This window comes from Cuculus canorus, chromosome 2 (genome assembly GCF_017976375.1).
Source record: "Cuculus canorus isolate bCucCan1 chromosome 2, bCucCan1.pri, whole genome shotgun sequence".
Lineage (NCBI taxonomy): Eukaryota > Metazoa > Chordata > Aves > Cuculiformes > Cuculidae > Cuculus > Cuculus canorus.
Window position 1 is genome coordinate 14,385,735 of NC_071402.1, and position 15,963 is coordinate 14,401,697.

Consider the following 15,963-nt stretch of genomic DNA (forward strand, 5'->3'; position numbering starts at 1 on the left):
CTTTTGGACATTTTGAGAAATTGCAGCAAAAGGCAGCTGCCCACTTTTGAAATGTTTTTGTTTTTTCTTTTTTTTTTTTTTTATTGAAGCTGACTGAATAGCTTAAAGATCTTAAGGATTAGCAAATCCTTAAGAAAGGATTTGCAAATAAACTAGAGACTTGCCACTATTGACAGTTTTGTTTGAAACTCAAACACATCTGACTGTCAGTTAGGACACCTTGAAGGCATTCATAGATATAAACTCTTCTTGAATTCTAGTGTGGGTGATTGTAATGGAAATTCATGGAGAAAAAACCTTAAACTGCAAAGCAGAAATATTGTCATGATTCACACGTGAACAATTGCATAGCAATTGCATAGCAGGCACAATAAAGAACTAGATGATCTTTAAGGTCCCTTCCAACTCAAACCATTCTAAGTGTCATGTAAGTGAAGGGTAAGGTTTTCAACTACTTGGACAGTACTTTCAAATCTCATGTTGATCTGAAGAAATAAGAATAAAATGAACAAAATGAAATCACCATCAGAAAGAGGAGCCAGATTTCCAAAGATTTTCTGGAATTTCCTCATGATATTTTGGTTCACACTATGAAATTTTAGAACAGCATGCAAGTAAAGGGAATGAAACAAATGCAAGCATATTTTTTAAAAAAAGTGGATACACAAAGCTTTCAATTTTAATGCTTCCAAAGGACCTTATTTGCAGAGATACAGAGCATTGCAAAACACATGAGAGATCAATTCAGTTCAGGCCAAGACTGTAACAACCAAATATTTATATTGTGGTCAGAATGCAATCCCCACTGTTTTTTTCTCATTCATTCTCCAATTCTAAATTAGTTGAATCGCTGTTTTCTTACCAGTATGAAAGGCTATTATAGAAAGAATTTCAGATAGGAACATCTATGGAGTGAACAAACTGAATCTATAATGAAAATCTGGAGGAAAATAGTAAGTAAATATCTTTTAAAAGCATTTAAGAACCAGACCTCCATCTTGAATTTTTGTCTGTCTGAGTTTACATGTTCTTAATGTTACGATTAACTTTAAGAGTATTTTTCCCTTGGTTCTAGCCCCAAGGTTAGAATGATTCAGCCTACAGTAATTTACAAATCACTCTCAAAGGCCATAAAACTGAAGATGGCTATTCCTTTCCTTGTTAACTCACATTTTATGTATTTTAGTTTGCCTTCAAAGTGATTATTCTTGGAAACTTCTTCTGGTTCACTCTTCTGTCCTTTTGGGTATCAGTATTATCAGTAGTGCTGTATAATAATTCGTATAATAAGCCCAGCTAAAAAATATCTTGGTCATGAACTGCTGCTGGAGAGGAAACCTGTGCTTTCTGACTCCTGCTCCGTGCTGTTGATGTGTCCTCTCTGTGCTCCTGCTCAGAGTCAGTTCATTGGAAATCTTTTTTTGGGGTGGGGTTGTCCATGCGTTGCCTGTCAAGCTGAGCACAGCAAGCCTGGTGGCCCCTCTGCCTGCCTGCTGTGGAAAGCAGGGACTGGCAGCTCACCAGGTAAACCTCTGCAGAGGTCTTGCTTTTATTTCTGTCTTTGTGTGAGAAGAGTTTAGTCTAATGAGCCACTTTGTAAGACCCTGGCCAAATTCCCCTTTTAAAGTCTTACTACTGTCTGGTTCATAAACACTAATTTAGCCCAGACCTGCTCTTGCTCAGTGTTGTAAAAGAGAAAAGTGGAAAAAACATCCCTCTTCCAGTTGTTCCCCCCGCTGTGTTCCCACTCTGCCATGTCCCACCTGTCCTAGTTATTTCTCAGCCTTGGACTGGGACCTATGGAGATCTGAAATACTGACAACATCCTCAGCACAAATCCACTGCTATTTGAATCCTGCTTCCAATTGTCAACCCAAATCCTTTCCCTTGCGGCTTTTGCTAACATGAAGTGCCAAAAAGTTTCACATGTTAGCAAGTGGAAATGTCTCTGAACGGGATGGTACAGACAGTGCCATTGCTGCTGAGAAATGCACCCCCTCCTTTTGAACTAGTCCAGCCACAGTCTATTGACTGTAACTGCAATTTTATGTTTGTGATACTGTGTCAATAATTAAGGCTCCAGCCTACAGATCGATGCAACCCCCTGAGCCCAGCTATCAGCTCATTTAAAGACTGAAGGTTGTTCTTACCTTCCGGTGGTGGGATCATACAGTCACCTTATGGATGGAGGTCATGCCCCAGGATGGACGAAATTCAAGTGCTGGTAGGAGCTTCAACTAGATGAATCATGGTCATAATATCATAGAATCGTAGAATCACTAGGTTGGAAAAGAGGTCTTGGATCACAGAGTCCAATCATTCCTATCTGCCACTAAACCACATTGCTGAGCACCTCATCTACCGGTCTTTTAAATACCTCCAGGGATGGTGACACAACCATCTCCCTGGGCAGCCTATTCCAGTGCCTGATGACCCTTTCTGTGAAATTTCTTTTTACTGATGTCCATCCTGAACATCCCCTGGTGGAGCTTGAGGCCATTCCCCCTTGTCCTGTCTCCTGTCACTTGGGAGAAGGTGACTTATACACAGTGTCACAGCTTATGTGTCAGTCCTCTTTGTAGCAGCTTTTTGAAAGGGTTAAATGAATCATATTCTTTGAAGTTAAGTAGCCGGACTATACCTGCTTTCTGTAATACATGAGAAAATCCTGTTTTCCTTTGCACGGCATAAGGAAACACTTTTTCCTTCTTGTGCTATGTCTATCAAGAGCACGAAGTGAGAGCTGACTGATGGTTTTTAGTGTGGACACCGTTTGCTCTCTCTGCTGGCAGCCTTCGGGAACAGCAGCAGCGCCTGGCTGGCTGCTGGGGCTGCTGGAGGTGTGCCGGAGCATCTGAAATCTTTGCATTCCTACTGATGTGAGACCTGTCAGTTTATATTTCTGACTGAGGCAGTGTAACATGCTAATGTCTTTTACGTATCGTTTGCCTCTTTGTATGAACTCATGCTGGAAAGTTAAATTTCAAGGCAAAAAAGTTAACAAGTGTGGCAAGAAAATACCATCCTTGAATGGCTAAGTATTCATTTGCCTGCCTTGTAATTTAGTGGAAAAATGAAGTTAATGAATGACAAGGGAGGATAATATTTTGGGAAATGCTGGCTGCATTGGAAATAGCGAATTGGGAATGACAGATTCCTCCACAGAAAAGAGAGGTCACTCTTTTTCATGTTTTTTTTTGTTTGTTTCCCTTTTTTTTTTTATTTTGTCCTACTGTGGGTGAAAATAAGAATTGTTCTCTGACCCCTATTTATCATGACTGTTCTCTATTTGGCTCAATAATCAGACAGAAATACAAGCATTTTTATATAGCAAATACGTTTACAAACAGGAAGAGATGATCTCTGCACGAGGTGGATCTGTTAACATGGGACCACCCAAATGCAAAACTTAAAAAAAATGCCTGTGATGATGAAAGTAGAAGCTTGAATTTTGTGCTGACAGATGAATGGGAAGAAATGAAGCAATTCCCTTTCCCATGGTTGCAGTTCAACACCTGGAAATCGAATGTGGTGAGTTACAACCATCACCTTGTAGCTCAGCTGTGGCTTCCATGCAAGGCAGTAACTCCCAAACACTGTGGAAGCACAAGAGGTGATTGAGTTTAACATTGGAAGAAAATTGCAAACAGGAATCTTTATTCATAAAGCAAATGAATCATTAGGGCAAGAAAAATAATTGGGTCTTGGTAAGGTATACAGCCACAATCAAAAGCATTGTGCATTTATTTGGCAGGGAAACCCTAAGCATAATACACCTATAAACAAGAAAGGAAAGGAGGCGTTTCACTGAATTCACCTGGAGGCTGTGTTCCATCTTCAGCAGCTTTACTAGGAGCTGACTGCTGGCTGCTGGTCAGATGGTGCATCCAACATTGTGTGACTTCTTGATCACCCCCACCCTATGTCAGCCCATATTTGCGTACTGTAGGAGATAACGGTTCTGTGGTATTTGAAGTGGTGTTTATTACCTAAGGTGAAGCACTGTTGGATATCAAAATGAATGGCAGGGCACAAGCAGTTTCTAAAAACTTAGTTCATGCGAACTCTAAGACAGGGACCCTGAACTGCTCAGCTCACCGCCTTTGCTCTTTACCATGTCCCCACCTGCAGTGACAACTTTTAGGTCCTATCCCCTCCAGCTGTTCTGCCCTGGTAATGCCCTCATGCTGTGGTTATAGGGGCAGAAAGGATGACCAGCTGGTGCTGACCAGCCCAAGGGGAAGTGGTTCAGAGTGGACTAGATGCTTGAGGTCGGTGTTGTCTGCATGCAGAGGCATTATCACATTCTTCCTCATCATGTCTTCTGCTGTGGTCATGCGTTACGTATCTGTGGCTTGTTCTCTAGCAAACTCTGAGGCTCAAAACTGAGGGACTTTTTTATTCCTGTGATTCCCCTAACATCCTCCTTTCATTTCACTTCACTGGTCCCCTGCAGCTAGTAAAATACAATTCAAGGAAAACTAGAGAAGAGCAAAGTTTTCCAATTACATCTTCTAATTAACAAGGAAACAAGAAACTTTCTCCTTCAAATACAGAGACATGACCTCCTTCTTGAAAAACAGGCAGATATTTTTGCAGTCCTGCCTGGCACATGGTCAAAGGACTGTGCTTTCTGACTACGAATATACACCAAATTCTGAACATTAGTGACTGCATATCTTATATGACTATCCACCAGGAAAAGCCCCAAAGAATGTAGTGTAGGCCCCATTATTACTGTAACAGAAGATCATGAAGATAGACCAGAAAGAAAATAAAACAAGACATCAAGATCCAGAACAAATTGAAAGCCCACACCATTAAGGTGCTAATTGATACAAGTTTCTGTATTTCCAGTACTTAGGAATTATCTTCTTTGGGACATTATGTTGATCGAAGACTGGGAAACATCAGAAAATATAGCCATGCTGGAGTGGATGCAGAAGATGGACAGTATCAGTGTTTTCAGATGATGCATTCTTCAAGGTAAATTAGAGTAATATTCTCCTGTTAAGTAAGTAGGTGAATTTGACAGCGGCCCTCCCGTCATTTGCTACGAGTGCCTTTCCCTGTCTTTAGGTTGGCAAACTAAGTTGCTTGTGCATATTTCTTCTTTCATTTTCATTGCTGTTAAATCCATAACTGCAGTACAGAGTATCACTACCTGCTTCATGTCTAACTGCTTCTGAACCTTAGCCATCCCTGGGGTACAATTGAACTGCCAGTCTTTAGCATCCTTCATTGAACAGAAGCACTGAAACAATAATAGAAATGGAGAAAAGTGGAATGGACACAGATATCACAGTAAAATCTTCTTTAGGATGTGGTTGTCCTGTTATTACACTATAGGCCAGAATAAAAAGCACTTTGAAAAGGAAAATGGAGTCACACTGGGGACTCAAGACATTTGGTCAGTCAAGGAGTTGTTATCAATTCTTCTAGCTGAAGTATTTAACAACAGTAAACTGCTTACAGCATGTTGTTTTAAGAAGATATTGTTTCCTTGGAAAATTCAACCTCAGACAGTTAAATGGGTCTGACTTGAAAAGAAAGGGGAGAAGGAAAGAGGAAAGAATTAAATATTAGCCCTCTTTGTGTCAGTGGTGCTGAATTTTTGCATTTGACATGTCACCTCAGCAAAACTGCCTTTTCATTCCAAAAAGGCAGCTTGAGTAAAACATTAACACAATATTAAAAAAGTCCCCAAATATTAAGCAAAAGAGTTAAGCAATCTGACCACAAAAGAAAACTTTTCATTCCAGATTGTAGGAAGCATTAAAAAAGCCAAACACATTTTCTCACTTTGTTCATTTCACTATAAAACTTGGACAAATTTAGTTTTGGTTTGACGAAAACCAAATTTCTTTCCTATCTGAAAAACCTATTACTTACCGACCTCAACTAATCACTTTAGTTTTCTTTTAACAGAGGGGCCGAATCACATGTTTTCTGGTCAGTTCCCAAATGATAGTAGAAAATGGCAAGGAGAGGAGGAGGGGTTCGTGCAGGACACTTTGAATCAATCCAACTATGTTTGTAATACAATCCAAAGTGCCGTTAGACCACCCTTAAGCAGATAAGAAATAATATGTTAGGGGAACTATTGAACAGGATTTTTATATTGAATAACATGGTTAGGTCGCACAGATGTTTCTTCTATTATACTAGTTTTGGATATCTATTTCCTTCTGTAACTTAGTATTGCAATGCTGATTCTCTCAGTAATAATAAAAGTCCCTGAAGAAGAGATGACTCCCTCCATAACTATTTTAGGGAAAACTATACCTTTGGCCACCTAGAAATGTTTGTTCATCCCTGAAGGTGAAGTTTCAACTGACTGCCAGTCTGCAATTCATTCAGTAATAAATAAACAATGTTTCTATAATTGGCCCACTAAATTCATAGTGGAAAATTTGCAAAGGAGACAGAGCACTTTTATCTGAGGTCCAGGGGTCTCTACTTCCATTCAAGTTGGAATTATCCGGAAAAACAATGGGAATTGGAGTCAGATTCAACAAAAAGCTGTTTTCAGGGCACCAAACAGGTGTGAGATTTGTTTGAAAGTTCAGGGTGTTTCCTGTCTTATTTGAATCTGTTAACCCCTGGCCACTGCAAATCAAGTGGAAATTTGACAGATCCTTATGTCGCAGCTGACTCACAGGACCCAGAAAGGAACATATCAGGGTGGCTTAGTAATACTTAATTAAAAGAAGATGTGGCAGCATTTTAACTGTTTATACATCTTATCTCCCCGGTACAGGAAGTCATTTAATTTCTACATTCAGTGTTTTCTGAACAAAAATGGTCCTAAGCTGCTTTTAATATCCATGAAGCAAGGCTGAAACTTCTCTTCATCTAAACTGTTTATTATGTAGATGTCTTTTTAAGTTGCCTATTATTATACAACTACCATACCCATCTCTGATACCTTACAACTTTTTTTTTAATTTTGTTTTGTAGAAAAGAAAACAATCGATGAGTTCAGGGAGCTATAAAAAATGTTTGTATGCAAGAGTGTGATCAGCATAGCTAGGGCCCCTCTGAGGTCATCTCAGGGGCTTTTTGTAGTCTTAATTACTTCCTACTGTGCCTGTGGGCTGCTCTGTCAGCCTGTGCCGGGCAGGCGGTGGGTGAATGGCCGCATCTCCACTTCCTCTGACATCCCCTCTGGATAGTGGGGTGTTACCAGGATGCTCCTCAGCAGCCAGTGGAGTGTGGAACAGAAGTCTTTCACAAGCCCCTGTCTGCATCTGTCTCTCATTCACCTATTGTCTCCATCACCAGAAGCCTTTAGTCATTTCTGGTTTCATCAGCTTTCTGCTGTCTGTTTGTGGATGTGGCTGGGGTTGACACAAGTTGGAGAGGTTATCCACTTTGAAACAGAGCAGGCTGTGGTGCAAATGTGAGATATCTCTCTAGCTCACAATTCAACTCCTCTCTCTCCCAGGTTAGGGAAAGAAGTGGATTTCTGATGGTACAGCAGGATCTGCCCAATTAGGTCACTTACATTTATAGTTATCTCATTTACAGAGTGAGTGGCATTTATATACTACTCAGTCTTCCATACAAATCTCTCAGTGAGCTCAAACACACAGGCATGCTGCAAGAAAATATCAGAAGCAGATTTAACAGCTGGACTCAGCTGAGCTCTCTGCCGATGATACCCAGCGGCTTTTTCTTGCTGGTATCTGTTCTGTCTGGTTTTAAAATATCTCATCAAAACTACACTTCATTGACTTCAAACTTTGGTACTATTGGTCTGCTTGGTCAAGCCGTAACAGTGTTCTGCCACTATCTGAACACTACTCTTCCGTAGCTTTGTAGTTTTGCCCATACGATATGCAGCACTCATGTGTGGAAATATTTCCAAGATTATATCTTGGGCCATAATTTATAGTAATGCATTTGTTTGCCACAAAAGTCAACCATGTTTCCCAGCTCAGGAAAAGCAAAGAATATTCCAGACATTGGCCAGTTCTGCTCAGAGTTCTTAATTTCCTGAGCAGGAAAACGAGGGGGAATTTATCTAAACTGTGGATGTGTTTAGTGAAGGTCTGTATCTCTGGTTAGTCACTTTAGATTTCCTTTGTAACCAGTAGAGATCATCAATAGAGTCACCATCCTTTGGGCTGAGTAGATTCATCTGATCCCGAAAAGACCTTCAGCCTTTGCATGTTGCAGAGTGTACTGAATGGACCTACACTGTCTGAAAAGGGAGACATAACAGTTCACAAGTAGACACCTCAAATTTAGCAAGAGGGCTATCATTTCTAAATCCTGCCAAAGATCCTGGTTATCATTGAGATGAACATAATTAAACATGATGTACTTCATGTACTCTTCTATATGTGCCTGAAGAACTGGGCCTTTTTTCCTAACTTCATGCATGGAATCAGCTCCACTGTGAGACTGGCTCACATACATATACAAAGGTATGTAGGTGTGTAAAAGTGAGTACAGGGTAAACTTCTTACTAGAAAATGACTACTTTTTCTCCTTCAGAAAACCAGGATGGATGAGTCAGTGCTGAAATTTTTAGATCATGTTACTTTATCAGCTTTGTCTATGTGCTACAGATATTTGCTAAGAAAAGCAGGAAAATGGCTTTACTCTGCTAATTTTTCAAGGAACTTTCTGCAAATGTGTGAAAATTGTTAATCATCATCATAGTTAGAGAAGGGATCAGTCTTCTCTCCATATTATGAGTACAAAAGTGCATAACGACCAAATAATCAGAAGAAACTTTACTGGTTTTGGTTAGAATATCCAAATAAGGAAAATAATAAGGAAAATAAGAAAAAAAAGCCCCAAGAAATAGAACTGCACCTGGGAGCCATTTTGGACACAGGAAAAACATACACCTGAACCTTGGAGAGTACTTCATCCTGAAAAAAAAAATTACCCCCGAACTTTTCTTATCTCCCTCTGAATATTTTGCAATCCTTATAATAACGTTTTATTTACCTGCTGAACACACTGCAATAGGTATTTTATTTTTACCTGTGGCTGATATGTTCTGTCCTGTCTCCCAGATTTTTTTATGACCTACAGATGTCAAATGTTCCTTAGATTCTCAGTAACTTGGGATAATACTTCAAATTGGACAACTTTGACTTCATAAACCTTTGAGTTCACCTTTCAGACGCCAAGGTATATGCTGTTCTCTACTTCTGAGACCCTTAGAGTAGGTGCAAACTATGTATGCAGGGGATTTCTTTGGCATCTGATCATTGCTTCTTCTCATTTTTAGCTCCCTTTTTTTCTTCCTTTGTGATGTGCTAAAAACACACATGCACCAGAGAAAATGAGCACAGCAAGACTGGGATGTGGTGGTGTCCTTGTAGATGTTCCTATACGGATTCAACAGTTTTCACGTGTCATGAGTCTGCAGCAGTTTGATTTTCCTGGCAGTCTTGCTTTGAGTTTCTGGCTCTCCCATCACTGGCAAGCTAACTACCTCCATATGTTCCTGAGATGGAGCAAGGCAGTGCTTGATTGCTGAGATGAGAGTCTGGCATCCAGCTCAACTAAGCCCGTTGTTTAGGCAACCCATTTATTGATAGAGAACACCAAGCGTTTCTTCCTCCTTATCAATGGAGAGATTTCAATACTCTCTACATTTAGCATGAGATATTGTCAGCCTTACCTCCCACTGCTTGCCATTAAATGGCAGTTAAAGGACCAAATAAAAAAGCAAGTTATTTGTCTCAATAGTCTTAAAGCAAGATATGATGTCCAACACAGGAAATATCACATTTGATACAAAGCAAGTGTCAGAGTAATAGAGTTGCCAAATTATTTGTAGTGATATGTATTCCACATACATATCCACTGGTCTAAATCAGTACCAGACAGTCATCGGATAAAGGAGGCATAATTCTGAATGCAGATGAGCTGTAAAGAGACATCGATGCTGGAAGGAGTTTTAGAGCTCGGTCATAATGAGTTGGACTATCCGTTTCCCACAGGTTACGAGAACTAAATATTAAAGAAGAAACAAAAATAGTGTGCTTACTTATTCTCCTTGGACAGAATTAAGGAACAGACAGACGTCTCTTGATCCACCCTACTGTAACGGCTGACACAGCATAGGTTAGTAATAATTGATGTCCCACCCACTAGAGGAATAAAAAGAGAAGGAAATCTGACTCAGAGACATTTCACTGTGTCAAAAAATAACCGTAGTAACACAGCTCATGTATGTCATAACTGTGTCTTGAGCCACAACCCAATCCAAAGAGGTTTAGTGCACTATAAATATTCAATGTGATTTTGAAGTGTTGGAGAAATTACAAAAAGATAATGAATAAGGTTCAAAGTTCACAATCACTGTGATATAAGAGAAAAATTGTAAAAGTAATAAATGCAAAAATGGACAATGCACTCTGGAAATGGATCAAATGAAGGGAGGTGATTCCACCCCCCTACTCTGCTTCAGTTCTGGAGTCCTCAGCACAGGAAGAACAGGGATCTGTTAGAGTGAGTCAGCAGAAGGGCTACGAAGTTGATCAGAGTGCTGGAGCACCTCTCCTACGAGGACCGGCTGAGAGAGTTGGGGTTGTTCGACCTAGAGTAATAAGAAGGCTTCAGAAAGACCTTATAGCATCTTTCCAGTACTTAAAGGGGACCTACACGGAAGATGAGGAGGTGATTTTTATCACGGAGTGCAGTGAAAAGATGAGGGGTAACAGTTTTGAGCTGATAGTGGGTAGATATAGATTAGATACTAGGAGGAAGTTTTTTACTGTGAGTGTGGTGAGGCGCTAGAACACCCACAGGTTGCCCACAGAAGTCATGGATGCTCCATCTCTGGAAGTGAAGACCAGGTTGAATGAGGCTTTGAGCAACCTGATCTAGTGGAAGATGTCCCTGCCCATGGTGTGGGGATTGGAATGGGATGATCTTTAAGATCTCCCCCAACCCAAACCATTCTATGATTCTGTGACTCTATGACTCTTTGACTTGTCAGAGTAAACTTTCCCTGCATTTTCTTCTTGGTTAGCTGTTCTTTTCTGAGGTACAGGGAAGGTACTAAGTGCCTCCTAGTTAACATAGGAATTGTCTGGTAACATTCTCTCGTAACTATGGCAAGTGTGGAGGTGATACAGGATAATTTTCTGAAAGCTGTGTGTGAGTAGTTGAGATGAACTCTGTAATTACTCTAGCAGGATCTCTGCTATCTCCCATGTTTCTTTCATTTAGTGTGAGTTGCTACTAGAAAGAAAAGTTAAAAGCCCCAAACCGAGAAACAAATTCCCTCACCTGCACAAAATAATATCATCACAAAAAATATTGGAAAGAACATAGGGAGAATGTTAGCTGTGGATCTTCTGCATTCTGTCTCTGAGCTGGAGGTTTGATTTTCTGGATTGAGAGCCTGGTAGACGAAAATGCTGAAACTCCAGCAAAGCCACCTAGAGCCCATTGCCCAGGACTGTACCCAGAAAACTTCTGAGTACCTCCAAGGACGGAGACTCCACAGACACTCTGGACAACCTGCTCCAGTGCTCACTCACAGTCACAGTGAAGGTCTTATCCTTAGATTTGAGAATGTTTACACTTAAAGGAATTACGAAGAGTTAGAAGTGCAATTATTCCAGGAATGACATAACTGCATGCAAAAAAAAAAGAAAAAAAAATCCTACAACATCTGTAAAGAACTTGCTACAATACAAAAAGATCCCCTACTTTGATCAGTGGATTTGCATTTCAGTGACAATGCAAGTCCCACTTAAACTATTTATATATTTTGTACCACCAGTCCTTTGAAAACTCCAAATATTTTGGAACAGCTTTTTGTCAGGCTTTGACATTTTGAATGGAGACCTGGTGTGATATGATTTTTATCATTAAGTTACAAGGCAGGAAAGAGAATCATGCAGAAAGTGTGGGAACTAAAGCATGCAGAAGCTGATAACAAAATCTTTTCTCCAAGCTAGCTGTCTGTGCCAAATTTCATTGGCTCATATTTAGGCCATTGCAGTTGGAGTTGCTTCCCCACATCTATAGCTTGCAAAATGTGCATCTTAGTCCTGGCAACTCAATTCTTACATATGGGGGGATAAAATCATTAATCTAGAGTCAGCTGCCATAACTATTCAGAATGGGAATAATAGGGCTCCTCTGAAGTCCCAGACTTATGTTCAATTTACAACAGCTTTACAAATTATTGTGCATAAGGCAAGACGTCAGAATTTCCAATAACTGCCTAAGAATTTTCTTGGAGCCTCCCCAGTGCTGAGGCAGTGCAACACAGTGCCTACCAATTGCAGGAGTTACAACGGCAAAGGTCTGGCCTGATGTGCTGGTTTCAGGAAAGCAGAAGACCCTTAACATCAGAACATGGAGGAAGAAAGATGAGCACGGAGAAAGAAAGATGAAAACAATTCTAATGTCCCCTGAGAGCTGTGCAGCAGCTGTATCAAAGTGACATGCCCCAGCATCCAATGCAAAGGAGATGGATAGTGCATCACCCTTTAACTTATTGTTAGTCCTTGTGGAAATAAAGACATTTTCCATCATGCCTGTGACTCCACTTTGCAAGTTCACATCTTCTGAGTGCTGAGACTTCAGCCTGTGGGCGAAGGACATTTCAGTCATTTTTCTGTAGTACCGCTAAGGCCAACTCACCCACCATTAGAGAAGTGATATGGCATTAAAAGAATATGTCTCCAAAAAATGACCACAGCTACTCAGTGGTTGAGATGAAAGGAAGGAAAAGGTAATTGAACAGTGTGGAGACTATGAAGGCATTTGACAGACAAATGTATGCTGTGGGTGATGTTAAGGGAAATAAACGATTTAGGATTAAGAAACTGGGAAAACACACACAGATCTTGTATCAAATTTGGCTTTCAAAAAGTGGCTTTTGTGGTTATATGTAGTTATCTGTCTTGTATTTTTGACCAGAAGCCGCTCTCTCTGTAAGCTCCCTAATGCTCTCCATACAATGCTAGACACTATGTCCGTATTTAACCATAGACCACTTTACCTCTGGGATCCAGCTGCGTGATGACATGCTACCTCTCTTCACAGCTTCTTTTTTAGAAAACTAGGGAGTATGGGCAGGAGTCAGCTGCAATAAGGTCTGATGACTGTAGAAGAACAGGAATGCCTGTGTGTGCAAGATGCATACCAAACTGCATATGGTACTCAGCTAAGACACTATTTTTGAGACTTAGTCCAACCTGGGATCCTTAGGTGATACCAAAGCATAAGTAGACAATACAAATAGAAAATTCTCACAATGCACTGTGCTGCACCCTGGCTATAATTACCCTAGCTAAAATTACCCTAGGCAATTTATTAGTTATTGCTAAGTTTTTCCCTGACTTTGTTCTTTCAGACTGGAGCTTCAAGACTGTAAAACCACATCATCTTCCTTTTACAACCCTAAGCCTCTCCAACAGCACTCAGCAGACTGTCTTCCCTGGAGAATGCCAAACACCAGCAGAACTGCCCACAGGATTGCGGCCAAAGCAGGAGTGCAAGTGAATTTACTGATCCCAGCACCTTATGTATGGTTGAAAAATGAATTTGACTAATCCCTCCCTGGCTCTTTGCCTTTCCCTTGCACTGCCTCTGTGCAACAACTTTCCTCCTCTGCCCAGAAAGATGTTTCATTCAAAGTGACAAGTCCAAATGAAGAAATGGTGCATTCTGGAAGCAAAGATCTTGAAAAAGAATTTTATGACTACTTCCCTCTGGGTTTTGCTTAGAGAGTCTAAGCAGTGAATCAGTGACATGAGAAGACCTAGTTCAAGAGGAAGGAGGGTCCGTCTTTCCTTCCTTCCTTCCTTCCTTCCTTCCTTCCTTCCTTCCTTCCTTCCTTCCTTCCTTCCTTCTTTCCTTCCTTCCTGGGAATCTGGAAACTTAAGTTTTCCAAAAGAGAAGAGAGAAGAAAGACGGAATGTGACATTTCTCTGATAGCTGGAACATCTTATTTTACATCTGTTTCCTTTACAAGGAAGCCCAAGGAGCAATGAACTCACCAGGAATAGTAAAGCATGTGCTTTCTTTTTCGATTTAAACAGAAACAGTGTAGTTGAACTTGCAAAGACCACGTAACCAGTAATTTCTCATTAAAAAATACAATTGGGAAATATTTTAAGCATCTTTGTGAGAAAGATCACATCTGTGTTAAATAGGCAGGGTTTAAATCACATTGCTACTGAACGAAGACATGGGTGGGAGTTTTTTTGGAGTTCCCAGAAACTAAATGTCATAGGGCATGTCTGCCGGCTAGTTCGTTCCTGCTTCCGATTCATGTGGGACCACAAGATTCGCGTGAACTTACATGAATCAGAGTCTGCATATGTTGCTGAGGGTGACAAGGCATCTAAGATTACAAAAGCAAGGGAGGAAGCTGCAAATTAATTAGAATAAATCATTTTTTCCCACCCTAGAGCAAGTAATGGATTCATTTGTGAATTGTTATGGCTGAGCACAGAAATAGCTTTTAGGAAGTTCACCTTGCTGAAGAAAATGTTCTTTTCTTATGAGTAAAGAGACAATAGGAATAGTAAGACCTCCTGATTAATAAAATCTCTAAATAGCATTAGGAAAATCAGAGATGTTCTTTATTAGTGGAAGAAGAACGATGCCTGATTTCCAGAAGGCAGGTGCTCTGTTGTCTCCCAGCTTGGGTTATTTCAAAGCGCTACGGATCAGGGACCACTTCAAATTACATTTGAAAATCTTGAAACAAGCAGGTTTCATGAGTCTGATAGTATCCAGCGAAAAGCAGCAGCAAGCCTCTACACTTAATTACATTAACTATATCTGCCAATACATATAAAAGCAACTTCACTGAAATTACCCATGCTCTGCTGTGTTAATTCTTAAATGTGAGCCTGGTATTGCAGAGGTCAAGGACTAGACATTTTCGAGGATGCTGACATCTTGGAGGAAACCCAAGGTAGGAAAGGGAAATCTCCCTTTGTTCAAAGTGCGACAGACAGGAGGGAATTGTCCTTATCTAGTCTCATAGGCATAATCACAATGACAATTTAATTTTTTTAAAGAATTGCTTTTTCTTCTCATGCCAAGATAAGAACACTAAAATGTCTCAAAGTACAGCTACAAACAGTTGTTAAGCTTTGATTTAGATGCCTTTATCAAAACAGGCAAACATTTGTAAGGATTTGAGATTTATTTTAACAACATGAAACATTGTTTACTCAACACTATCTAATGTGTAGAATTAAAGCACTTAAGGCTTCAGAGGAAAGAAATTTACCTCTAACATAAGTGGTTAAAACCATTCTTCTGTCTCTATGCTAACTTGTTCCAGCAGTAAATTTAGCATGCCCAACATGCAAGATGCAGCAACTGAGCATCAGATCCAGTCCAAGCTGCTTCTGTGTCCATCAGATGATGACGCTTGTGACTCCAGAGTTCACTTTGATGTGCTGTCATTAGAATGCTGGTGTGATATCTCAAATGCCATTACCTTCAACTCACCTTTGTTCTGCGGGGTAACTTGTATTCTCAGTAAAATCCCTTCCTGTACCAATCTCTATGATAATATATGCAGGACTCCGATGTCATCTGGTTAAGTAGATGCACTGCCTTTGGGATTGCACATATCCTGTTACAAGGGTCACTTGTTCCTCAAATGTTTCTGTCTGAACAGAGAGCTTCACAGCTTCTATGTATACAAAATACTGAACAGCTTTTCCCTGTCCCAAAATTGCTACATGGGAAATTTCTATGAACAAAGGGCTGGAAGACATGGGTTGTTTAAGGCCATGTGCAAGTTAGATTGGACACTTTGCATGCTTTTGTCTTAGCTCCTGAGACTGCTTAACCTGCTTAGAGAGTTCGCATTGCTTAGTTTTTTTCCCAGAGTAAAATGCATCCACTGAATATTGGCGTTGTCTTTCATTTTCAATGAAGACCAAAAGCAGTTGGCAAAGAGATTCCCCAACTGGCAGGAGGATGCCAGCAGCAAAAGTGGAAAGG

General features: G+C 40.3%; 1 long non-coding RNA gene across 1 annotated transcript; it reads left to right on the forward strand.

Moving 5' to 3' along the window:
• The first annotated feature begins 830 nt into the window (after positions 1–830).
• On the forward strand, positions 831–14,143 carry LOC128851316 (uncharacterized). Its single transcript, XR_008448654.1, has 3 exons — positions 831–953; positions 4,858–4,986; positions 13,346–14,143. It is a non-coding gene; the product is annotated as an uncharacterized LOC128851316 (long non-coding RNA).
• Positions 14,144–15,963: the final 1,820 nt, after the last annotated feature.